The following is a 13717-nucleotide window of genomic DNA, read 5'->3' on the forward strand; positions in this document are numbered from 1 at the left end:
CTTCCCGGATTCAACCTGACCTTTGGAACCCTCTCTGATTGGCTAAGATCATGTTTGAGTTGTTGCTGGGGAGGCCCTCAGAAAAACAACAACCTCGAAGCCGCCGCCCTCCCAAGTCCTTTCTCCTTTTCTTTTGAAAGGATGTGTGTGTGTGCAAAGGGATAGAGAATCAGCCCCATTAAAAATGCAAAGGCGTGACAAAGGGAAGGTCACTTCTTTGGCGAGGATCTGTGGCCAGGTCTAATGAGGACTGCGTGTCGCATCCCTTGCAGGAAATCGAAGATGAAGGAAAGGAGGGGAAGTTCTCAGAGTATTTTTTAAAGTTGTCAAAAGTCATCCTTAAAAGTAATAAGAAGGCACTAAACCCCAGAGTGTCTGAATTTTACATTCTGTTCCCTCCCGCCTCCAGCCAACAACAAAAACAACCCAGTACCTGATTTGCTAAGATTGCTTAACACCCAGCTTTCTTCAGCAGAGGTTTTCTAGCTGGGAAGAATTGTAATGGCACACAACTTTGTTCAGATGTCCTCCTGGGACTGCAGCTCTAAACAGTCCTGCAGAAACAAAAATGACATCACGGGTGTTATTTGGTGGGTCATTGTGCTCTATGCAAATTGTCTTCCCCTCTTCCCGGCTTGGGGATAAAGACGTAGTGCTTTCCCTTCAGCCCCCACAAATGACCAACTTTCTCTCTCTTTCTATACAAGGCAGAACTGACCCTCCGAGGTAAATAAATGCCATTCATGTCTCGGTTTAATTTTATGTTAATTTTCACTTTTGTAACTTTGGCTCCTTGTCAGCATCGCTTAAATGGGCTTTGTGTATCTTTTTGTTTTCACTTCAGCCCTTGATCCAGAGCAGTTTCCTCCATCAGGCTTGTAACCCAACACTAGTTGTATGCTTTAAGTGAGATTTTTATTTGTCTGGACTTCTGGGGCTGCTGCTGGAAGCAACACGGTTGAGAAGAGGAAGCAGCAGCTCTTTGCTCAATTTTAAGCAGAAACAAAGGCATATCCCGTCGTATGTTAGCAAAACACTGGCTTTCTATATTTCAACTGCAAATGCAGAAACTTTGTATTCTTTCTTCATTGTTTACCATTTGAGACTGATAGTTAGTCACACCCACACTATACATTTAAAGCACTTGTATACCACTTTACCAGTCATGGCTTCCCCCAAAGAATCCTGGGAATTGTGATTTGTTAACAACAACAATTTGTATCCCAACAACACTAAGCACCCTTTACAAATGACAGTTCCCAGGATGTGGTTGTGTGTGTTGTTGTTGCTGGGTTTTTTTTTTTTGTTTTGTTTTTTTTGCAGAAAGCCACGAGTCCTTTACACATATTGTTGCATGCCACCCCAATCTCCATGTGGTGTGAGATTCCATGGTTTCCAGGCACTCACCCAGGATTCATGTTTCCTTCAGAATGAGGCACAAAGGAGACTGTGGTGTCTTTATGATATATGGCTTATTTTCACATATGTACAACCTGAGCCTATGATGGAGGGGTTCACAGCATTAACACCACAAGAGGGTCTTGCTTCCCCCATAGCCAACGCCTTGGATTCAAACAGAAACCAAACATTCATTTGACTTTATTGGTTCCTGGCTTGCTGCTTTTGCTTCTAGCTCACATCACTTCAACTCTCTGCTCTCCACTTCACCTTTGTCTTTCTAACTACCCACAAGTTGGGGGGGGGCCTCACCCATTTGGTGTCTCGCATAGAGCCCCTTCCTTTGTTCCCCTTAATGGTCCATCACCTCACAAGGGAACTAGCTTGGCTATTCCAGGAATTAGAAGGTGTTCCAGGTTTTCAAGACTAACCCCTAATATGGTATGAATGTCACAAGCCCCTTTCCATCAATGGCTTCTGTTTCTGCTACAACCTCCCTTCCATTGCTTAGTAATATGTACACAGCCCCTTCCATTGCTGTACACAGCCCAAGCTGCCAATTAGGAAGGTATTGATTCAAATTAGGATGGTATTGATTCAAATTTTGCCTCTGCCACTAGATAGGCTTAGACAAGTCACATGATCTTGGCTCAACCTCCCGTCAGCAACAATACTGACCAGTTTACATGATTGTTGGAGGGGTTACACCAAGCCAATGTATGTAAAATGCTCTGAACACTCTGAAGTCCTGTGCAACTGATAATAACTATAATAATCATTGCTCCAACATTTTATTAAAGTAAATTGAAAGCACCATATGACTGTACATTGTCTTGATGTTTATAATTCCAGAGCATAACAAACACTGGCCATTTCCCCATAGATCTATTTGGCTGGTTTACACATGCTCTTTTAAAATAAGTTAGTTTTATCATTAGTATGATAGACCCAACACTCAGCTATGCAGCTGCAAATAAAATGTTTTAAATGTGTTGTAAAGTGCAATACACAAATGTGACAACAGGTGGCAACAGTGAGCTATGCCAAATTCAATGTATTTTTCAAAACTTTTAAAAAAAATTCACAGAGTTTTTTATATGTGTATATATTCCGCCCTTATCTTCTGTATCCATTCTAATAAAGTTGGCACACCCCTCTTTTTCTGGTTCTTTGCCATTGTTATTTTGACAGCTGTCAATAAAGTAACTGCCATCTCCAAATTATTTTCTTTATAACACCCTAAAAGAACAATGATGGTGTCATAATGCACAAGATAACAATAATATTAAGGACTGGAATAAAAAAAAGTATAATAGGACGCTTCCAAAAATATGTATAATGTCTGTCCTGTCAGTTCTTAACAGCCCCTATTACACCTAAAGAACAAACCCATAAATTCATTATTGAATGGAGAGTTTAATGGTGAAAATTCTGTATACACCTTTGGTTTAATTTTGTACCATATTTCACTTGGTGCAAATGATGAGGAGACTTTTGACATAATGCATTCCCAGTTATGCTCTTTATACCAAAGCAATCTTTTAAAATCTCTTTTAACAAATGGTAATTCTGCTTTCTATAATTTTGTCAGGGAAAAACCCATTCCAAATATGACCACTCAGCCCTGTCAAAAGCTTTCTCTGCATCTAAAAACAATAAAGCATGTGGATTATCTTTGCCTCGTTCCAATAATTAGGTAGTTTCTTTAATCACATAGCTTCAATAATAGTAAAAACTTTTCAAAATTGAGATTACCACATTTCCCCATCTATAAGATTCCCCCTATTTTTGGGGACTCCAATTTAAGAAAATGGGGAGACTCATATCCATGTATAAGATCTGTGTATAAGATGACCCCAGATTTTAAAAATTATTTTAGAGTAAAAGAACCTAGTCTTATACATGGAAAAGTATGGTACTTCATTTGAAGATAATTAATTTAGACAAAATTAATTAGTTGTTTGTTGTGAAGGGTAATCTGATCTGTACAAGTTCATAAAACTTTAAAAACTGGTTTGAGGTATCTTTATCTCACTAAGCTATTTTATCTTTATTAGACATAAAAGATATTATGTTTACCTTCCATTCTTTACTTAACAATCTTGTCAACATTTTAGATAGCTTATTACTAAATTCAAAATATCCATGTTCACAGGGCAACCATATAAGCACTTGAAGCTTTCTCGTTAGAATGTTGCTATATAGTGAATGTCAGGAGCAGGAGTCAAGCACAGGCCAGCAATAAAAAAACACGGTGTCAGAAAAGATAAATTTTTCTTCAAAAAAACCAAAACAGGGTAGGCCTATCATCTTCCTCATCAACCCTATGTTTGTCTCTCTTACCAGTGGTATCTTGCTGTTATGCCTGATGAACAATTCTGTGCAACTTAAAGGCTTTCATATTCCACTAACACTTTAAAAATCATAGAGAAAAACCCTGCAGTAATTGTTATGCATAAGAATACTAACATTTTGCTTTTATTGAATTTTTCTGTTAATAATGCCATAAAAGTGAAAGTTATTTCCCATTGTTTCTTTTCAAGTTTCCAGTGCTTTTTTTCTGGGGGGGTACGCAGGGGTATGCATACCCCTAAACTGTTTGTGAATCCAAGTTTGGCCTCATTGAGGGGCAGTATTTCAATATGAGTAGGAAAATGAGAGTATCCCTAAACATTTTTTTAAAGAAAGAAAGCACTGCAAGTTGCTGTATAGAAAACGGCAAATAGCACAAAGCTGTCAAGCAGTTTTTCTGCATGCCATATCAGATAATAGCAAGCATAAGAATGGTAATTGCAATATTGCACAATTTTTGATCTTTTTCTTCTATAAAGATCAACCACTACATTCCCCATATGGGCAGTGGCCAACCTACAGAAGGCAACGTACAACCTAGACTACAATTGGGCTCGGGGTAGGAATGAAGTTTTAAGGTTAGTTATTGTTGTTTTTACATGTATGCTTCTTTTTACATTATTTGGAAAGTGAGCTTTGAAAATTTGTTTCTATGTCACCTTGAACATTTTACCATAAGATATCCAATAAATATTGCTTCTAAACAGTGGTTTTTTTCTTGGGGGGAGACGCAGGGGAACGCATACTCCTAACATTTTGTGAATCCAGGTTTGGCCTCATTGAGGGGCAGTATTTAAATATGAGTAGGAAAATGAGAGTACCCTTAAACATTTTTTTTTGTTTTAGAAAAAAGCACTGCTTCTAAGCAAATGCAACAAATTCGCCAATGATGATTTGAAATTGCTATTTTATATGTGCTTTAAATATTTCTTATAATTTCAGCTCATCAGATCTTAAATATGTAACACTGTTTACACTTAAACACAACAACTAATGCCAAATTTCTGTATGCGTACTATGCCAGTATGTCAATAATCAATAAAGCTCTGACAGTATACACTTTCCATATGGAGAATCTTTTATATCCATCAACATCAATGTTCTAATCATGTTTTAAGCATAAACAAAATGGAGGCGAGGGGTGGAATAAATGTGCTTCCAAAGATTGACCTGGTTGTCTTATAAGTCAATTTTAGGCAGTAGGTGCATAAGTGTGATAACTTTGCAGAATTGTAAAACTTGGTTTTACTAGTAACATCTGTTGTGCTTTCTCTCCCCCTGCCCCATAGTGGGCTATTCTGAGCAGACACCAAGGATATTGTCAGGAGTTAAAAGTAGCTCTCTGGAGAAGGGGCCTTTTGGCACTTACAGTGTCTTACTCTAAAAGTTCCCAGGAGAAGCGCTTGAGACACTTTCCCTTTGACAGAAGGACAAGGCCAGATGACAGCCTGGGATGCCTGTGTCCATCAGAAGCTTCAGTCTATATTCCACTAGCCAAGGGTATTTCAAGATCAGACACATAAATAATAGCATTCACACACATTTGGTTACAATGCTTAATAGCCGTAGCAGGAATCAGGAGTTAAAAACAACGATTCCTTTATTGTTATTTTGGTTTGAGGCATTAAAGTGATCTGGTTGTTTTTAAACTGCCTAATTTTTAATTATTGCCGTTGTTGCAAAAATGCACATTCTGCTAATGCCAGTCCATGTTAAATTTAAAATAAAAATGTCAGCATTTCCCACTAGCTGAAGGCTGGACAGATTTCCCTGCCAAAGTGGTCCAGAAAACTCTTTAAAATAAAAGTAAAAAACGGGCGATTGACAAATAGGAAGAAGGTTAACTGTGTAACTACCATCGCACAATATTTTAGATCATAGATTGCAAAGCTAGAAAGGTTTCACAGTGTGGCAAATAACGACTGCTGCATCGTGGGAACAGGCTGAGGCAGACAATGATGGAATTGACAATGGCACACACAAAGGCCACCTTTGGGAGAAACCATATCTCACGGTGCGCTGGGAAAAGTCAGAAATAGTAGCAGATGCTGTCAGGACTATAAGCAACAGATGCCTCCTGGCCAGTGTTCAGCTACTACAACCAGATCACACTATTCATAAGCAGGCAAGCATTCCACCCCCCCCCTCTCCCTCTTCTTTGTAGGAGGGAGGTTGCAAATACAAATATTGCAAAGGAATTAAAACCAGCAGATGGTGGCAGGAGGATTTGATGAGATCAGGGTCAGATATGGGTATACATGTGATACTGGCATTAATCATTCTTTTCCTTCTGGGAATTGAAAGTTCAGGACACTAATACAGCATTAAAATGACCATCTTCATGTTATGCTTTATTTAGCCCCCCCTTAAAAAAATCCAAATCACCCTAGATGTGAATTTCTATCATATTCATGAGAATTTAACAGAACATATGTTGAATACTTTGGTTAATTCAATTTGTGCTTATTAATCCAGCCTATCCTAAACATGGAACTTGAATAGCCTTGTGCTAATACGATCATGTTATCTAGCTCACTATTTTGACACTTGCTAGTTAAATGTTTCCTCTGTTTATATTATTACCTGGAACTCTCCCCCCCCCCCACTTGTTGTTTCCCTGTAGATACTATTGTAGATCCAGTCTATCCTAAGCAGAAAATTTCAATAGCCTCATTTATTCCCCTATGGATGCTATTATAAATCTTTAGCTTATAGCTTTTGGTTTTAGGTCATTGTGATGCATGCAAGGAAGCAAGAATTTAGTACACTTTTTTTTGAAGTAAGAGCTACAGCTTTCCATAGAATATGGTGTATAAACAAGTTTGGAAACTATCATGAACTTTGCTGAACTGAGCTGAGAAATGGTCCTACACTGACCCACTGCTGCTTTTATTTAGGGAATATTCACCACGAATATAGCAAACATATGGTAAGATATTACAGTGGCAGTGTGCTGTAACCCACATTTTAAGTTCTGGTGTTTATTGTTTTAATAAATGTGTCTTTTGTTGTTTTGTCACACTGTGTTCTCCTGATGGTTGTTATTTTAATAGAAAGACAGGATGTAAATATTAAATAAACCAAAGTAAATTAAACTTCAAAACTAACTTCCACCAAAATGCTGTCTTGCATAAGTCATTGCAGCAAACCACCATTTCCACATGGTCAAAGCAGCAATTGCAGGCCTTTTCTGGATTGTTTTGAACAAGTATGCTACCATTACTGCAAGGCACTTGATATGCCATATGTTGCTTATAAATCATGATGATATTATAATATTGATCAAGGGATGGGTAAAAGGGTGAAAGATTTATACGATTTGAAGAGAAACCAGAGTAATGGGAGCCATGGTTAGTGGGATTAAATTCTTTATCCAGCTGTTTTGGAAAACTCTCATTTTCAAGTTACTGTTTTGGACACAGTCATATAGTGCTCCCATTTGCTCGGATGAAGTTCATGGAGTGATGCTGGAGAATCACAGCAACCGTTCCATCCCTATGGATCCCTGGGGACAGCTCATTCATTGCAGATGAACCCAACTTGTGCAGAAAAAGGATGCACTTGTTCTACACGAACATTGGAAAGAGAAGACAAACCCACAGGAATGACTTGCAAGCACTATGATAGTTTGCCAGAGATGGCCCTTGACAAGGATCCATTGAATTTCTTGTGGGATGTATTATTACTAGAGCAGTCAAGGACAACCTTTTCCTGTTGCCTAGAATGGACACACAGGGGAATGTGGCTCCAGAAAGGGATAACTTCCTGTCATACCTGCTCTGGAGCTTCTTCCCCCTGTGTGTGACCAGGTAGATGGGTGTGACCCTAGCTGACCAAATAAAAGGGCTGGCCATGCAACCATCTCTCTCGTGGACTCTTGCTCTCCTGGCTCTTAGCCAGTGCATGGCTCAACCTTCACGTAGGCTGGAGCCCACAAGCAGAAAGTCTGAGATGTAGCTCAGACTTCTTTTAACTGTAACTACAAGATGAAGCCTGCCTACAGATTACTGCTATGAACTGAATGTGAGTAAAGCTTTACAGTGGTACCTCGGGTTAAGTACTTAATTCGTTCTGGAGGTCTGTTCTTAACCTGAAACTGTTCTTAACCTGAGGTACCACTTTAGCTAATGGGGCCTCCTGCTGCCACTGCGCCACCGTCGCACGATTTCTGTTCTCATCCTGAAGCAAAGTTCTTAACCCGAGGTACTATTTCTGGGCTAGTGGAGTCTGTAACCTGAAGCGTCTGTAACCTGAAGCATCTGTAACCCGAGGTACCACTGTATTCTTACTTTTAAAGAAGACTGTGTTGTGTTATTATTATTTTAAGAGGGAAATAAAGGGGAAACTTACCAGGAACAATCCAGACTGGACAAGCCAGAGTGGGTTGCTTAATTAAAGGATTCTAACGAATCATCAGGGGGACGCGGGTGGCGCTGTGGGTAAAAGCCTCAGCGCCTAGGGCTTGCAGATCGAAAGGTCGGCGGTTTGAATCCCCGTGGCGGGGTGCGCTCCCGTTGCTCGGTCCCAGCGCCTGCCAACCTAGCAGTTCGAAAGCACCTCTGAGTGCAAGTAGATAAATAGGGACCACTTACTAGCGGGAAGGTAAACGGTGTTTCCGTGTGCGGTTCTGGCTCGCCAGAGCAGCGATGTCACGCTGGCCACGTGACCCAGAAGTGTCTCCGGACAGCGCTGGCCCTCGGCCTCTTGAGTGAGAAGGGCGCACAACCCTAGACTCTGTCAAGACTGGCCCGTACGGGCAGGGGTACCTTTACCTTTTACTTAACAAATCATCAACTTCCAATAAGTTGCAAAGGGAATGTGCTCTGCTGTTTACTCATTAGTGTGAGTGAGGAGGGATAATATCAAAACAATATATCCTCTCCTACCTGCCTTAACATTCTCACATTTTTACCATTATAATTTTCTGGGTATTTTGGTCTTAATTCTGAAATAAATGAATGGAGGGAATTCCATGGAAAGAAAATCCCCACTTCTGCTGCAACCAGTGCCCTTGGAAAGCTGCACCAGAGGGCTGGGAGAACTCCTGAACAATGCAGAATTAGATGTGGGGAACTGATGTGGGGCACTACTGAATCAGAGGGAAATCACTCCAAATTGGGCAGATCTCATCCTGGTTCTGAATGATTCCCCCCCTCTCTCCCCACCATTTCACATTGTTCAAGAAGGCCCCTGACACCTCAGAGAAGCTTTTATTGGTGGGGTATGGGCAGCTGCAGGGTGGAGACTTTCCTTCTCTGAACTCCCTTTTGTTCACTTATTTTAGGAGACAAGCCTTTGCATAAGCCGATACAATGAGATCCATCTCTGACCATTTTACGCTGAAAATTGGGGGAGTATCATTCTTACTGAGTTCTATCTATACTTAATTTAGGAAAAAAAGTATTCCATGGATCACTTCAGCATTTTCCACCAAGGATGGGATCTGAAGCTTTTGAAATCACTGTCTATAAACAGATTATAGGTGAGCCCGCTGACCCAGCAAATTATTAGGGGCACAGGGCCCTCAGGCACACATAGTGTTTCCTTATCTGTGAATGCCTCCTCATTCATTTGAGCCGAAGGAGCAGGTGCACTTATGCATTCATGTGCACATATCAGGCACCCATGGATCTCTGAATCAGGGCACATGTGCAGCCTCAGTTTTTAAGCTAAGCCCCTAGAATATGATATATCATATTGAATTCCTATGCCTGACATGGAAGCCAGCTATTCACCCAAGCATTCAGCAATTTTTCAAATCAGTTTAAATCCTTGAATACGAATCTGCCTAGCCCTAACATTAGAAATCCAAAATCCGCAAAAGAAACTGTTTTAAATCTTGATATTGAATGAAAGATTGTGATTTGTTTGAGAACATATTTTTTAGAACCTTAAGTAGAGTAATAATAATATTTTAGCTCTGTGTTTCGTTCGGATTGTTCTTTGATTTGAGCGTCTAGCACAAAAGTGATCCATATATTACTTTTCTGCTTGATCTGGAATAAATCTTTCCACTCAATAGGAAACCCCTTTGTTTTAACGTTCTGTGTCAATGAGCCAATTAATTCAAAACTCCCTTCACCTCCCCCCCAACCCTCAGCACCCACAGGTCCAGTTGTCATTAGTCCTTTCTTCTGAAAAGACTCATTTCCATCACTCCATGTCACCCATGAATGAGAAATTAATCAGCACCATTAGAGAGAAAACTCCCACTTGAACGGCAGGATCTTTTTCTCCCTCATCGCCTGATTGTGATTTCATACCTTTTATGTAAAGCAGACTTCCAGAGCTGTTACCTATTTAAGGAATTTTTCAATTAACATTTTTCCCCCTCAAGAGTGACCAGAGCTTTTCGAACCCACCACAAAAGGTTGGCTTCCTTTTTTCATATAGCCCTGTGCACAGCTCAGTTCCTTCATCCTTAAGGCCTTTTCTTTAGCAGGAGTAATTTAGTTCAAACTCTCGCCAATCAATAGCTGATCAATGCACAGCAGGAGAGAATTTCTGTTGAAAATCCACTATACTTCAAGGCAGTAAAAATTTATCATTTGAACAAAAAGTATCCTGTCCCTGTCTAAAAATCTGCCTAATTGGCCCTTGGGTAAGAATATACAGACCTTGGTTAAAAAATAAAATAAAATAAAATAAAAGCCTCAAAGGGTCAGAAAGCAACATGCTTGCTTTAAAAAGGGAAATCTATTTGGCAACCTAATATAAGGGGAACCCATTAATTTAACCTCATAGTTTGGTTTAAGTTCTCCACAAAATGGTAATAGTTATTTTCTGGGTATAGGTTTTATATACATTTATATGATTATTTTTAAGCACCATGGTCAAAGAATAAAACTGCCACCCACCCACTTCAAAGCAGCCCAACAGACTGCAATAGGACTATGACTATACTGAAGTATACAGATTATTTTCTTTATTTTCGTTTTGTGTCATATCTTCTTTCTTTCTCGAGAATGGACTTCAATACTACACAAGAAAGTAGAAAATCCACTCCATTAAATGCAGGTAAGTTAGTTTCCCAGTTGCCAACATTTGGTGAAGTCACGTGTTACTACATACACCAGACTCTCCTTTTGGGTGAACATTATCTTATGGTTCATCCATTAAAACATTATTTTGCTTATTGAGCTTTTTTTTTTTTAATCTACAAAATAAAAAGAAATAAGTAAACTAAAATGCTGGGAAGCAACTATCCCTCATATTGGGCGGTATTCCACGCTCTCGGTCTGCTATTGGAATGGCTCTTGTACTAGCAGGTGACTGAGTTTTAATGTTGTGCAACAGAGGAACCTAACGTAGCAGTTGCAGAAAGTCATTGTGCAACAGATAGCACAATCTGTTGTGAGACTGTCCTACCAGCAACCTGCTTACACCTTCTTTAGCACAACAGTCCACTGACGCAAAACATTTAACTAGCAAAAGAAGTACTGTATACCACTAAGAGCTACCTTGGAACATTTGACGGAGTGCAATTCTGTATCTGACCTAGACCTATGGGGTGGAATGGACCAATGCTGTGACATAGTATAAAGCAGCTTCACATCAAGTATGAAGTACTGGGCCTAATGGTCAGGGGTCCCTTTACCTTTACCCACACTGTTTGGCAACAACCCTCCAGGGTTTGAGACAGGAGTCTTTCCCAGCCCTACCTGAAGATGTTGGGATTTAAGCAGAGACCTCCTGCATTCAAAGCTGATGTTGTACCACTGAGTTAAGGCCCTTTCCCTCTCTGTCCACACCTACCAGAAGCATGAGTTTCACTCCTTATGGTCAACCTAGTCCTTTCCCTAACAGGGAGTGGGTGATGGACTCAAACTGAGCCAAATGGTCCCTCTGCCTTCACTTTCGCAGGCCTGTTTGTCTCCTACAAAAATGTCATAGATTTGGTGGCTTTTGAAGGGGAGAGCCACCACTGGTATAGAACACTGTTAGCAGAAATCTCCTTACCACATGCTGGCGATAGGAAGAGGAAAAGAAGCCTGCACACACAGTGCACTTTTTTTTTGTAAATAATTTTTCAAAAAGCACAATGGGGATTTCTCCTAACTGAGACATTAGTGCATCCAGCTAATGTAGAAACCAGCCTCCAGGGAGAGGGATTAGAAGATCTGGGTGAAAGGAGAGACCACAGAAAGTGTCTCCTGGGAACCCCCTTGGATTGGGGGGGGGGAGAGAGGAGAACAGAGCAGGAGGACTCTCTAGGAACTGTGGAGAGAGGGAGATGGTTGGCAGGCTGAAGCTCCTTTCCCTTGTTGGCTCAACACTGGTGGGTGAGGTGTATGGAGAAAATCCCCTCAGAAGGCATTTAAGACTACAAAAGGTGACAAGAGATGGATCAGGAAAGGCAGGGAACAGCCACTGCAAAAGTTGGAGGAAAAGTGCCCTCCATCTTCCTTTCATCTAAAAGACTTCTGCTTCCTCAGTTTAAGATAAGGTTACCAGATTTTTTTCAATGAATCTGGGGACACTTTTCAACTTCCTACTAAATAGATGGATTTTGTCAGGGGACTGATTTGTAAATCTGGAGACTGTCCCCGGGAAATGGGGACGCCTGGTAACCTTAGTTTAAGAGCCTGACAGGATTTTCTTTAAAGGCTACTTCATAGCCTGCATCATCTTTTTTTTAATAAAAAAATAAATATAATTACTGAGCTCTCTTTCCACTAACATCTAGAAAATCCAGATGCTCCACTGTGCACTCCTACACATACAAAGAAATAAGCCCCACTGAGTTCAGTAGGACTTAGGTAAAGGGACCCCTGACCATTAGGTCCAGTCATGGCCAACTCTGTGGTTGTGGCACTCATCTCGCTTTATTGGCCGAGGGAGCCGGCGTACAGCTTCCGGGTCATGTGGCCAGCATGACTAAGCCACTTCTGGCGAACCAGAGCAGCACATGGAAACGCCGTTTACCTTCCCGCCGGAGCGGTACCTATTCATCTACTTGCACTTTGACGTGCTTTTGAACTGCTAGGTTGGCAGGAGCAGGGACCGAGCAACGGGAGCTCACCCCGTCGCGGGGATTCGAACCGCCAACCTTCTGATCAGCAAGTCCTAGGCTCTGTGGTTTAACCCACAGTGCCACCCGCGTCAGTAGGACATACTCCCAAGTAAATTTGCAGCTTACTGAGATCAAGATGATTTATCATATCTGGATCCTTTCCATTTCTCTCTAGAACCAACAGAGCAAAGAGAATCTTTGCTCGTAGGAGGGGCAAACGGGTGATTTATTCCTCCTTATCTGTGCCTCGAGATGAGTAAACAATGGCTTGAGGTGCCATCTATTTCTTATGGCCTCACTGTGCAACCTGCAAAATGAGATTCAGGCTGTTGGAAGCATTTTAAAGATTAGAGTATTTTTCTATTTACATTCCACAAATGTCTTCTCCCCCCATCCCCCCACGGTTAATCTTAATAATAATAATTTATTTAAATACTCTGTTCCCCATTTTATTCTTCTGAATCTGGGAGGAGACATACACTCTGTCTTCTCCCCCTTTGCTTTCCCATCTCTTCCTTAAAACATCTCTTCTTTTGTCACAGCGGATAATTTTTTTCTTTCCCCTCTAACACACTGTTTATGCGAGATGCTGCCACCACCCTCTTTGGGTCGGTCAAAGGAAAAGCACATTTTCCTTCCTTATCGGTTCCCCTGTCTCCCCCCCTTTTTTTTGCAGCATCTGACGGAGGGGATGTTGGAATGATCTTTAGCCAGGCTCTCCCTGGGGGGCTCTGTCTGTCCCAGGCTCCAGAGCCTCTGAAATGAGATGACGAGAGAGAGACACCCTGGCAGCAGTTCGTCCTTAATGGCCAGATGGCCAGCACTATCATTCATACAACGTCAAGCATTGCTGTAGTCTTGCCTTGGCAACTGCTTGCCTGTGCTGGCATCTTCTCACACTCTCCTCACAGCCATGCCAGACCCAAAGCTGTCCTGGGAAGCCCAGCAGAAATA

The sequence above is a fragment of the Podarcis muralis genome, chromosome 3, assembly GCF_964188315.1.
Source record: "Podarcis muralis chromosome 3, rPodMur119.hap1.1, whole genome shotgun sequence".
NCBI classification, from domain to species: domain Eukaryota; kingdom Metazoa; phylum Chordata; class Lepidosauria; order Squamata; family Lacertidae; genus Podarcis; species Podarcis muralis.